Source organism: Mirounga leonina, unplaced genomic scaffold, assembly GCF_011800145.1.
Source record: "Mirounga leonina isolate KUSES-001 unplaced genomic scaffold, KU_Mleo_1.0 Mir_197, whole genome shotgun sequence".
NCBI lineage: Eukaryota > Metazoa > Chordata > Mammalia > Carnivora > Phocidae > Mirounga > Mirounga leonina.
This window is the reverse complement of record NW_023270494.1, coordinates 4,830,039-4,838,920: the sequence shown is the minus strand read 5'-3', so window position 1 is coordinate 4,838,920 and position 8,882 is coordinate 4,830,039. Positions and strand designations below refer to the sequence as shown.

Here is an 8,882-nt window from a genome sequence, read left to right as displayed (position 1 = left end):
ATCCTGGAGTCCCGGGATCGAGTCCCGCATCGGGCTCCCTGCTCGGCGGGGAGTCTGCTTCTCCCTCTGACCCTCCCCACCTCATGCTTTCTCTCTCTTTCAAATAAATAAATAAAATCTTAAAAAAAAAAAAAAAGAAAGTAAATCAGTTTCGTGAAAACTGTGAATTGGCGACGCCCTCTGAGACGGACAGCTGGTGTCACCCTGGCTGGTCACCAAGACAGTCTGGGGCTGGGACCCAACCCCCTCACCTCACTGACCAGAGTCCCAGCATTCCACTACTGGACAGAGCCCAAGTTTTAACTTCACGTGTCCCGGGACACTTCTCCAATTCAGCCGTTTCCTCCAGTGGAGGGCTGGCTGGGGGGAGAGGCCAAGCACTGGGGCCAGGGGCTCCCAGAGGCCAAGGAGGGAGGCTTCTCGGAGCCAGCGCGAGCCTGCAGGCAGCACATTGCCATTTATGGCTGTCCTGGCGGATCCAGGCCTGATGCACCGCGCTGAAGCAGAGGAGGGAGAGAGAGAGAGACAGAGAGAGGGGCACCGAGACAGGGCGTGGGGAAGAGGCAGACAGAGAGAGAGAACCAGACATTTTTCTGTCTGCCCGAGGAGATGGTTCTGCCCTGGGGTCCTGCACTCAGGACCTGCTGGGACCCTGTGACCAGCCACCTGAGCTGAGTCGGGCTGTGACTACAACAAGCCCCCCGGTTAATCCAGGATGATTTTAGAGGACCACAGGTCCACTTCCACGGGGATGCCTGTCCCTCCCTCCCCTGCAGCAGCCAGCACAGAGAACAGGAAGCTCTCAAGGGGCCCGCACGATTCCCCATGCCCTCCTCCGCAGCCTGGGTCAGGCCCCATCCACCGCAGCACGTCGGCAGGTTTCCAAGGGGGGCACCAAGAGTGGGCAGGGTGTGGGGGCCGCCTTCCGGCTCCTACCGCAGGCAGAGTGGGTCTGACAAGGCTCTCCCCTCTTCCAGAAAGAGTCCATTAGGCCATCGGGCTGTTCATCCTGTGCGTTCAGAGGGGCACAGCTACGGGCAAGCAGAGGGCGCAGAGCTGGCGCCCGCTCCGAGCGCCTGTGCTGGGCGGGGAGGGCAGGCCGGCAGAGGTCACAGCGGCCCTCTCCGCCCGCACGTCTCAACAGCTCAGCCACTGCGCGCCTAAGTGACAGCTCAGGCCGAGGACGCTCGGGCCAGCCCTCTAAATCCGTATTTGCAGCTGGGTAAGGCACATCCCCTTAGACAAGGAACTGACGTCTTCTTATCCTAAACTGGCCCCTCTCAACTCGTCAGTTTTTCTCTGCGGTCACAGCATCTTTGACACTTTGTCACAGCCTGGGAAGGGTGATCCAAGCCAGCCGCTTCCTTTCCACTTCTCTATCACCACCCCCCCACCCCCATTCTCCATGCTCCTGCCAATCACTCAGTGCCAGATACGGATACGGCACTGTGTCCTTGACCTTACTCTCCCCCAACTCATTTGCTCTGAGAACATCTTCAAATGCCAGCTTTATGATGTTTTTTTCCTACTAAAACCCTAAAATGACCACTGCTGTGCTCAATTCAAATAATCCCCAGCCTCTGAGGTCCTCCTGCTTCAGAGGCCGTGAGGTCAGTCCCTAATGCTTACTGGGAGGTGCTCTCCTCTCCCGCCCACGGGGGTGGGGGTGTGCCATGGGAGGGCAGGCAGGAACTTGGGGTCACTCTTGGAACCAAAGCCTTGGGCACACGGTCTGCCCTTCCCCATTCACTTCTGGGTGCTCCTCCTTCCTCTATCTGCGTGGGGTCCTCTGAGGCCACAGGACCTGGCGAGAATGGTTTTGAGCTCAGTTTTTATCCTGGCTCAGCAGGCAGAGCCCTGGAGCTCCATGGGGGGCAGGGAGGCGGTACTGAAGGGATTGCTGTAAGGAGGGAGGTGGGAATAGAGGGGCCAAGACCCCCCCCCCCCCACACAGAGCAGTTCTGCTTTAGCTCTACACACTGGACTTCCATCTAAGATTGAAGAAGGAAAAAGGTATCTAGTGCTTTTAAAAATGTGGGAAAACCAGTGATCTAATGTGGCTTTGACCCAAGACAAAACCCTAGCTGCACTGATGCATCGCCAGTTATCCAGTCTCTGTTTGAACACTTCTAGCCTTGGGGAGCTCACCACCTTACAGGGCAGTCTGGGGCATGACACACAGCTCTAGAGCATGCAGACAAGACACAAGGCCCTGGGCCAGAGGCCTGGGGCATGAGGAGAAATGGCCTCTGCCCGCTGCCCGGGGCAGTGCTATGAGGAGGCATCATCTGCCTTGTGGCAGGGGCCACGAGCATTCCTTCTCTTCGTCGTTCTTGCAGCTCACACATTCAACAAGCATGTACTGGGTGCTGCTGTGTGCTGAGCCCGCTGTAGCAGCTGGGGATGTGGCCACGAACGTGGCAGGCCCATCCTCCTGAACCGACATCCTGCTGCGGCAGACAATGGACACGAACATAAAGGATAACCTCAGACCACACGGGGTGCCGTGAAGAAAGCCAGAGAGGGGGGTGTGCTGGAGTAGGGGTTGGGGACTGTATGTTCACCAAGGTGCTCGGGGACACATACACTTGAAAGGTGAAGAGGAACAACTGTGTGGAAGTCTAGGCCAGGAAGGGTCTGCCAGGCAGAGCGAAGAGCAAATCCCAGGCTCCAGCTGAGGTGCAGGTCTGGGACACGGCAGAGGGGGCACGGGGACAGCTGGGACAGGATGCAGAGCCGGCCATAGGGGCCATGCTGAGAGTTCGCAATTAATTCTGCATGTGACGGGAGCCATCGCAGGGCTTGGAGCAGGAGAGTCTGGGATGTGGTTTCCATGTGATAAAGATGGTGCCCGTTGCTAGATGGAACGTGGGGGGCGGGCTGGAAGCCGGGGGAGCCGCTGGGAGCAAATGGCACAGCCCAGGTGAGCCACGGACCGCAGGAGAGAGGATAGCCTGACTTCAGGAGGTACTCCGCAGACAGAGGTGACAGGACTTGCTGATGGAGGGACTTCAGGCCGGAAAATAAGAAAACGAGGATGTCGTGTGGGCTCTCAGCCTGAGCGGCTTCGGGGGGCCGTGGAGGAACTCCAAGCAGATGACTAAGAACAGTGGGGGCAGGGAGGGGCCGAGGGCAGAAGTCAAGAACTCTTAACAGACACGGGGGTCTCAGGTGGCCTCAGGAGCTCACTGGACAACCACGGGCAAGTGTTGAGGAGGCGGCCGGCCACCGGAGGTCAAACTCAAGGAGAGGCTGGGCACCATCAGCTATTGATCACGCTGACAGTGGCCAGCGTGTTCTGGAAGACAGGCCTAGAAGTGAGTCGTCCACTTGATATGGGCATGAGCTTTTCCAGCATGGACAAAGAACAAAGGAAGAATACTGGGTAAGAGGCTGACTCAGGAGGCAGGGCTGGGGGAGGGGGGGAGTAGATTGAGATCTAGAGTTCACGGCCCAGCACACAGGCCCAGCACACAAAGCCCGGGGGCAGGGAGGAGCCAGGCTGCAGAGCCGAGTTCAACCAGCCAGACTAAAAGGGCCATCCTGGACTCCGACCTCACATCCCAATCGAGGGCACATTCACAAGCCCTACACACACTCTCTTGCTCAGATGGCCAAGCATGCCAGATCCAATCCCATCAGATTAACGGTTTTGGGCATTGTTCCTACAAAGAGGATTTGGAGAGCATCAAAAGCCTCATTAAAAAAAAACACCCAGGGGCAGAAATGGGCATTCTCCCCTTATCAGCAAGGATTAGGTGGAATTTTTGTGTCTAGGTTTTGCGGGGGCAGGGGATAAATAGAGACGCTTGAGCACAGGGAGGAGAGCTCATGGACTGACATGACCAGAACGAGAAGGGTGGGAGGAAATGAAATCGCTGTGTTGGGGACCAACCAGGCTGAAGAACTTTGATCAGGACCAACTTTAAGGGTCATAATAGAAGACAGGTGTTTAGTGTTTAAAGTCTCTAAGGAGGCCTCAACCACAGGCACAGGAACTGGTGAGACTTCATGAAGAATAAACATAAGAATGCTGTGACCCCCCAGGAGTAGGGTTTACTGATCTTCACAGGACACTACCAGGCTGGAGGTATTTGCTTGTCTTGGGATTGAGCTCAGAATCTGAGTCATCAGCACATCAGCATCTGGCCAGGAGAAACACTAGTAATACCAAGGTCACAGAATTAGGTTCTTGCTGAGAACATGCCCAGGGCTGTCTCAAGCAGAGGTTGGCCAGAGTTAACAATGAGTGCAGGGAGTTCTTACTTGCAAATACTAGACACGGGTGCACACATGCACAACCCCCTCCCCCACAGGCCACGAAACAGGAGCTGGTAATGGGAAAGCTCTAGGAGAGATCAGAGATGGTTTTAGTTCAACCCCTTCCATTTGGGGAAACTGAGGCCCAGAGGTTATATGACTTCCCCCAGTCCTATGGCTATTCAGAGGCAAAGATATTAGTTGAAAAAGTACCATGAATTCTCACACCAGGTTTCCTTCGGACCAGTTAATGTCATTTGCTCTTCTTCAGCCCCGGTGGCCAGAAGGATGTGACCGATCCTTCTCCCTCCCGGGCAGGAGGGCAGGGACACCCTGCGCAGCATCCCAGCCCTCCTTCATGGCTCGGACTGAGCAGCAAGCCGCTCTGTCCATGCAGAGCACCCCTTACCGGAGGAGGTTTCTGAACCCCATCAAAGTCCTGCTTCGTTCATCTGTCCCTAACAGCAGCCAAGCGATTGTGGTCGGACTCAGGTTGTTCCAGAAATGCCTGAGCCACCAGAGATTGGGAATTTCTCAGGAAGCACATCCACCAATGGTCTCAGGCTGTCTCAGCCCTCCCACACTGTGGCTGAGGCCGATGGTCTGGGAAAGAACAGGGCTACAAACAGAGACTGTCTGAAAGGGCACATGCTCCACGTTTCCTTTCTAACCCTCCAAACCTAGACAGCTTTTTTCTTAAGATATGTTCTTTTTTTTTTTTTTTTTAAGATTTTATTTATTTGGGCGCCTGGGTGGCTCAGTTAGTTGAGCGACTGCCTTCGGCTCAGGTCATGATCCTGGAGTCCCTGGATCGAGTCCCGCATCGGGCTCCCTGCTCGGCGGGGAGTCTGCTTCTCCCTCTAACCCTCCCCCTTCTCATGTGCTCTCTCTCTCCTCTCATCCTCTCTCTCAAATAAATAAATAAAATCTTTAAAAAAAAAAAAAAAAAAAAAAGATTTTATTTATTTATTTGACAGAGAGAGACACAGTGAGAGAGGAGCACAGGCAGGGGGAGTGGAGGGGTAGAGGCAGGCTTCCTGCTGAGCGGGGAGCCCGATGCGGGGCTCGATCCCAGAACGCTGGGATCATGACCTGAGCTGAAGGCAGGCGCTTCACGACTGAGCCACCCAGGTGCCCCTTAAGATATGTTCTTTAAAAATTTACTACTTCCCACTGAGTAGAAAATTCTAACTGGCAGCTACATTTTCTGTGTGCAAACAAGACTATCTCTGGAAGAAAGAACAAAGCTGAGCCATTAGGAAAGTCCCCAGACTTCTCTCTCACATGGAAAAAAAAAGTATGAGCTTAAACAACTTCACATAAAACACCCTCTTGCACTACCGAACACTGAACTCTTGTTTGCAGCTCTGGGCATCGTCCTCTGTTCAGGGATGTTCATCACTGTAATTACTGTGAACACACTGTTTTATGTTCTGCACTTTTCCTTACTTATTTCTACCAACTTGCTAATTAATCCAATGTCCTAATTAATGGACATTTGGGCTATTTCCAGTTTCCTTCCCAGCAAATCACTAGACCTGCTATGGATAGAAAGTCTGTATCCTCCCCAAATTCATATGTTGAAGCCCTAAGCCCCCGTGTGATGGTATTTGGAGGTGGGGCCTTTGGAGGTAATTACGGTAACATGAAGTCCTGAGAGTGGGGCCCCCAGGAAGGGATTATTGTCCTTATAAGAAGAGGAAGAGAGACCAGAGAGCTCTCTCTCCACCACGTGTGGACACAGCCAGAAGGCAGCTGCCTGCGAGCCAGGAAGCAGGCTCTTACTGGGAACTGAATTGGCTGGCACCTTGATCCTGGACTTACCAACCTCCAGAGCTGTGAGAAATAAATGCCTACTGTTTAAGAGCCCCAGTCTCTGGTATTTTGTTATAGCAGCCCGAGCTGACTGAGACAAGATTCCAAAGTGATATGAACAACTGCCAAATATCTATTTGGCCCTCCGCTAGCTGGCTTCTGTGCTTTTGTTAAGAGAACAGAAAGTGGAGCCATGCTGGCATCATGAAGGTTGGAACAGATGATGGGGGAGGGGACTCACCTGCTCCTAAATCATTCTGTGGCCTCTGTAGGGGGTGGGGGGCACAGGGGCACACCTGTGGTGACGAGGATGGTGAGGGTAGGGGATGCAGCTTGGACCTAACAGCAGGAACCAGGGGGGTGCCTGGGTGGCTCAGTTGGTTAAGCGTCTGCCATTGGCTCAGGTCATGATCTCGGGGTCCTGGGATGGAGTCCCGCATCGGGCTCCCTGCTCAGTGGGGAGTCTGCTTCTCCCTCTCCCTCTGCTGCTCCCCCTGCTTGTGCTCTCTGACAAATGAATACATAAAATCTTAAAAAAAAAAAAGGTGAACCAGGGTCCAGCTGCACAATGAGGGCTGCCAGAGGAGGCTGGGCAGCCCAATCAGACCAATACCACCGGAATGTCTGAAAAACCAAGCCCTTTCCTGAGAAATTCCCCCACTGGGTTTTTTTTTTTTTTTCCAATACTGTATTTTTTTTTTAAGTATAATTAATATACAGTGTTATAAAAGTTTCAGGTATACAATATAATGATTCAACAATTCTATACATTTCTCAGTGCTCATCAAGATAAGCGTACTCTCCAACACTGTATTTTGGGAAATTCCAACCTACAGAAAAATCGGAAGAATAAAACAATGAGCACTCATATACCCTTCACCTAGATTCACCAATTGTTAACATTTTACCATCATTCCATTCTCGTGTGTGTGCTTATGTGTGTAACTATTAGAAATGTGACATATTGTCCCTAAATGTTTGGGCATGCATCTTCCCTTTTATTTTATTTCATTTTTTAAAGATTTTATTTATTTATTTGTCAAAGAGAGAGAGAGACCACAAGCAGGGGCAGAGAGAGAAGCAGACTCCCCGCTGAGCAGGGAGCCCAACAACACAGGACTCGATCCCAGGACCCTGGGATCATGACCTGAGCTGAAGGCAGATGCTTAACTGACTAAGCCACCCAGGCATCCCGGGCATGCATCTTCCTAATAACAAGGAAATGTTTCTACATAATCACAACGCCAGCATCACACGCAAGAAACTGAGCATCGATACAATAAAATGATCTAATATTACCATTCCTTTGAAACAACTCCCAGTTATCTGCAAGATGTTCTTTATAGCTCCCCACCCTCACTGCAATCCAGAATCCAATCAAGGATCAGGCATCGCATTTGCCTGTCTTGTCTCTTTAGTCTTTAATCTAGATGAATCTCCCTGCCTGTTCTGTGTTTGGTGTCATTGTCCCTACTCCGTTGCTGAGCAGAGCGAGGACCTGAGTGCCAAGTAGTCCGAGTTCTGGCACAGACGTAACTCTAGTACTATTCGAGTGACCCTTGACCTTCACCTTGACCACTGTTTGGGAATCCTATGACATAGCCTTGCTGGAATCCATACCTGCATATGATAAGAAGCTCGGCCATCCTAGAATTGCAGCCTACACATCAGCACCAAAATGCACTGTTTCTGGCCTTAAAAGGGACCAGCTCTTATTTGTGACATTGTTGGCCCTGATTCTTTGTGAGGGTGCGGCATGCCTGTCATGCTTCCTCGGCTGCCCACCCCTACGCTCACCCCTAGGAGACATGACAAGAAAGAGGTTCTAATAATAGAGCTCTGCCCTCTGCTTGGCCTCCCTGCCCTGGCCGGCTGATCACCCCCCATTTCTTCAGTAGCTGCCCAGTGTCTCAGCCCATCACACTACTTTGCTCCCCATGGGGCTGCTTCCCAGTGACCCAGAGCTGCAGTGGAAGGCTGCTTCACTGGGCTCCGGATCCTTCTCAATAATCAGCTTTGTGAATCAGAGCAGCAGCTGCCCTGGGCCTCCCAGGCCTGGCTGGGCAGAAAGATGATTGGATCAGAAGAAGCGCCATTAGTTAGGCAAGGTGGCTGCTCTGTCGTCCCCCCCGTGTCCCCCCCCTATTTCCCCAGGGTCCTTCTACCGTCTCTCTGGGCTCAGCTCTCTGGTCTCGGGCTCGGCAATATGATAATCAGATATCGGAAATGCGCCATTCCATATCCAGACAATTTCTTAGCAGCTCTTCCAGGGCTAATCCCACCACTGGGAAGGCAGAGTAGTGGGGGACAGCGATATGTGTCCCCCCAGCATCTGACCCCTGGGGCCTGAGGCACAGCCATGATTTACTGTTTGCCAGCTGGAGTTGAGGGGGGCTCAGCAACTCAGCAAGGGTTGGGGATCTGAACCCACAAGGGCAGGGCAAGAGCCCTGAGTGAGGAAACTGACTTAAACGGAACCCTTACGTTGGGATAATCTCGGGACAGGATGTTGCACAGGGAGGACAGACACAAGGCTCAACTCTCAGAGTCATCTAGCAGCTGCCCCGCATGTGAACCCTGTGATGTGCTTTGTCCTCCAAAGCACCCACTCACCCCCACAGGACGAGCGTTTTCCTGACAGAGGCAAATTGTGCTCTGGAGGCTCTTGACCAACAACACCGAACCCACCCCACCAGATCTCGAATTGCTGAGGGCCCACAGGCCTCGGAGGAAGCCCTCTCAGAAGTGCTGTGACCCAGAGGATCAAGACACGACTGAGCACCACGACAGGCGTTGCAAACTTCAGT

At 52.8% G+C, this 8,882-nt stretch overlaps 1 protein-coding gene across 4 annotated transcripts in view; it reads right to left on the bottom strand.

Moving 5' to 3' along the window:
• Nucleotides 1-8,882, bottom strand: part of MXRA7 (matrix remodeling associated 7) — a 28,434-nt gene that overhangs the window by 17,853 nt on the left and 1,699 nt on the right. The window contains exon 1 of one of the 4 annotated variants that reach the window (XR_004683045.1): nucleotides 937-1,270. The exons of the other annotated variants lie outside the window; for them this stretch is intronic. The gene's annotated coding sequence lies outside the window, so the exon portion shown is untranslated. Of the gene's footprint in view, nucleotides 1-936; nucleotides 1,271-8,882 lie in introns of those variants that run through there. 4 annotated transcript variants of the gene reach the window in all.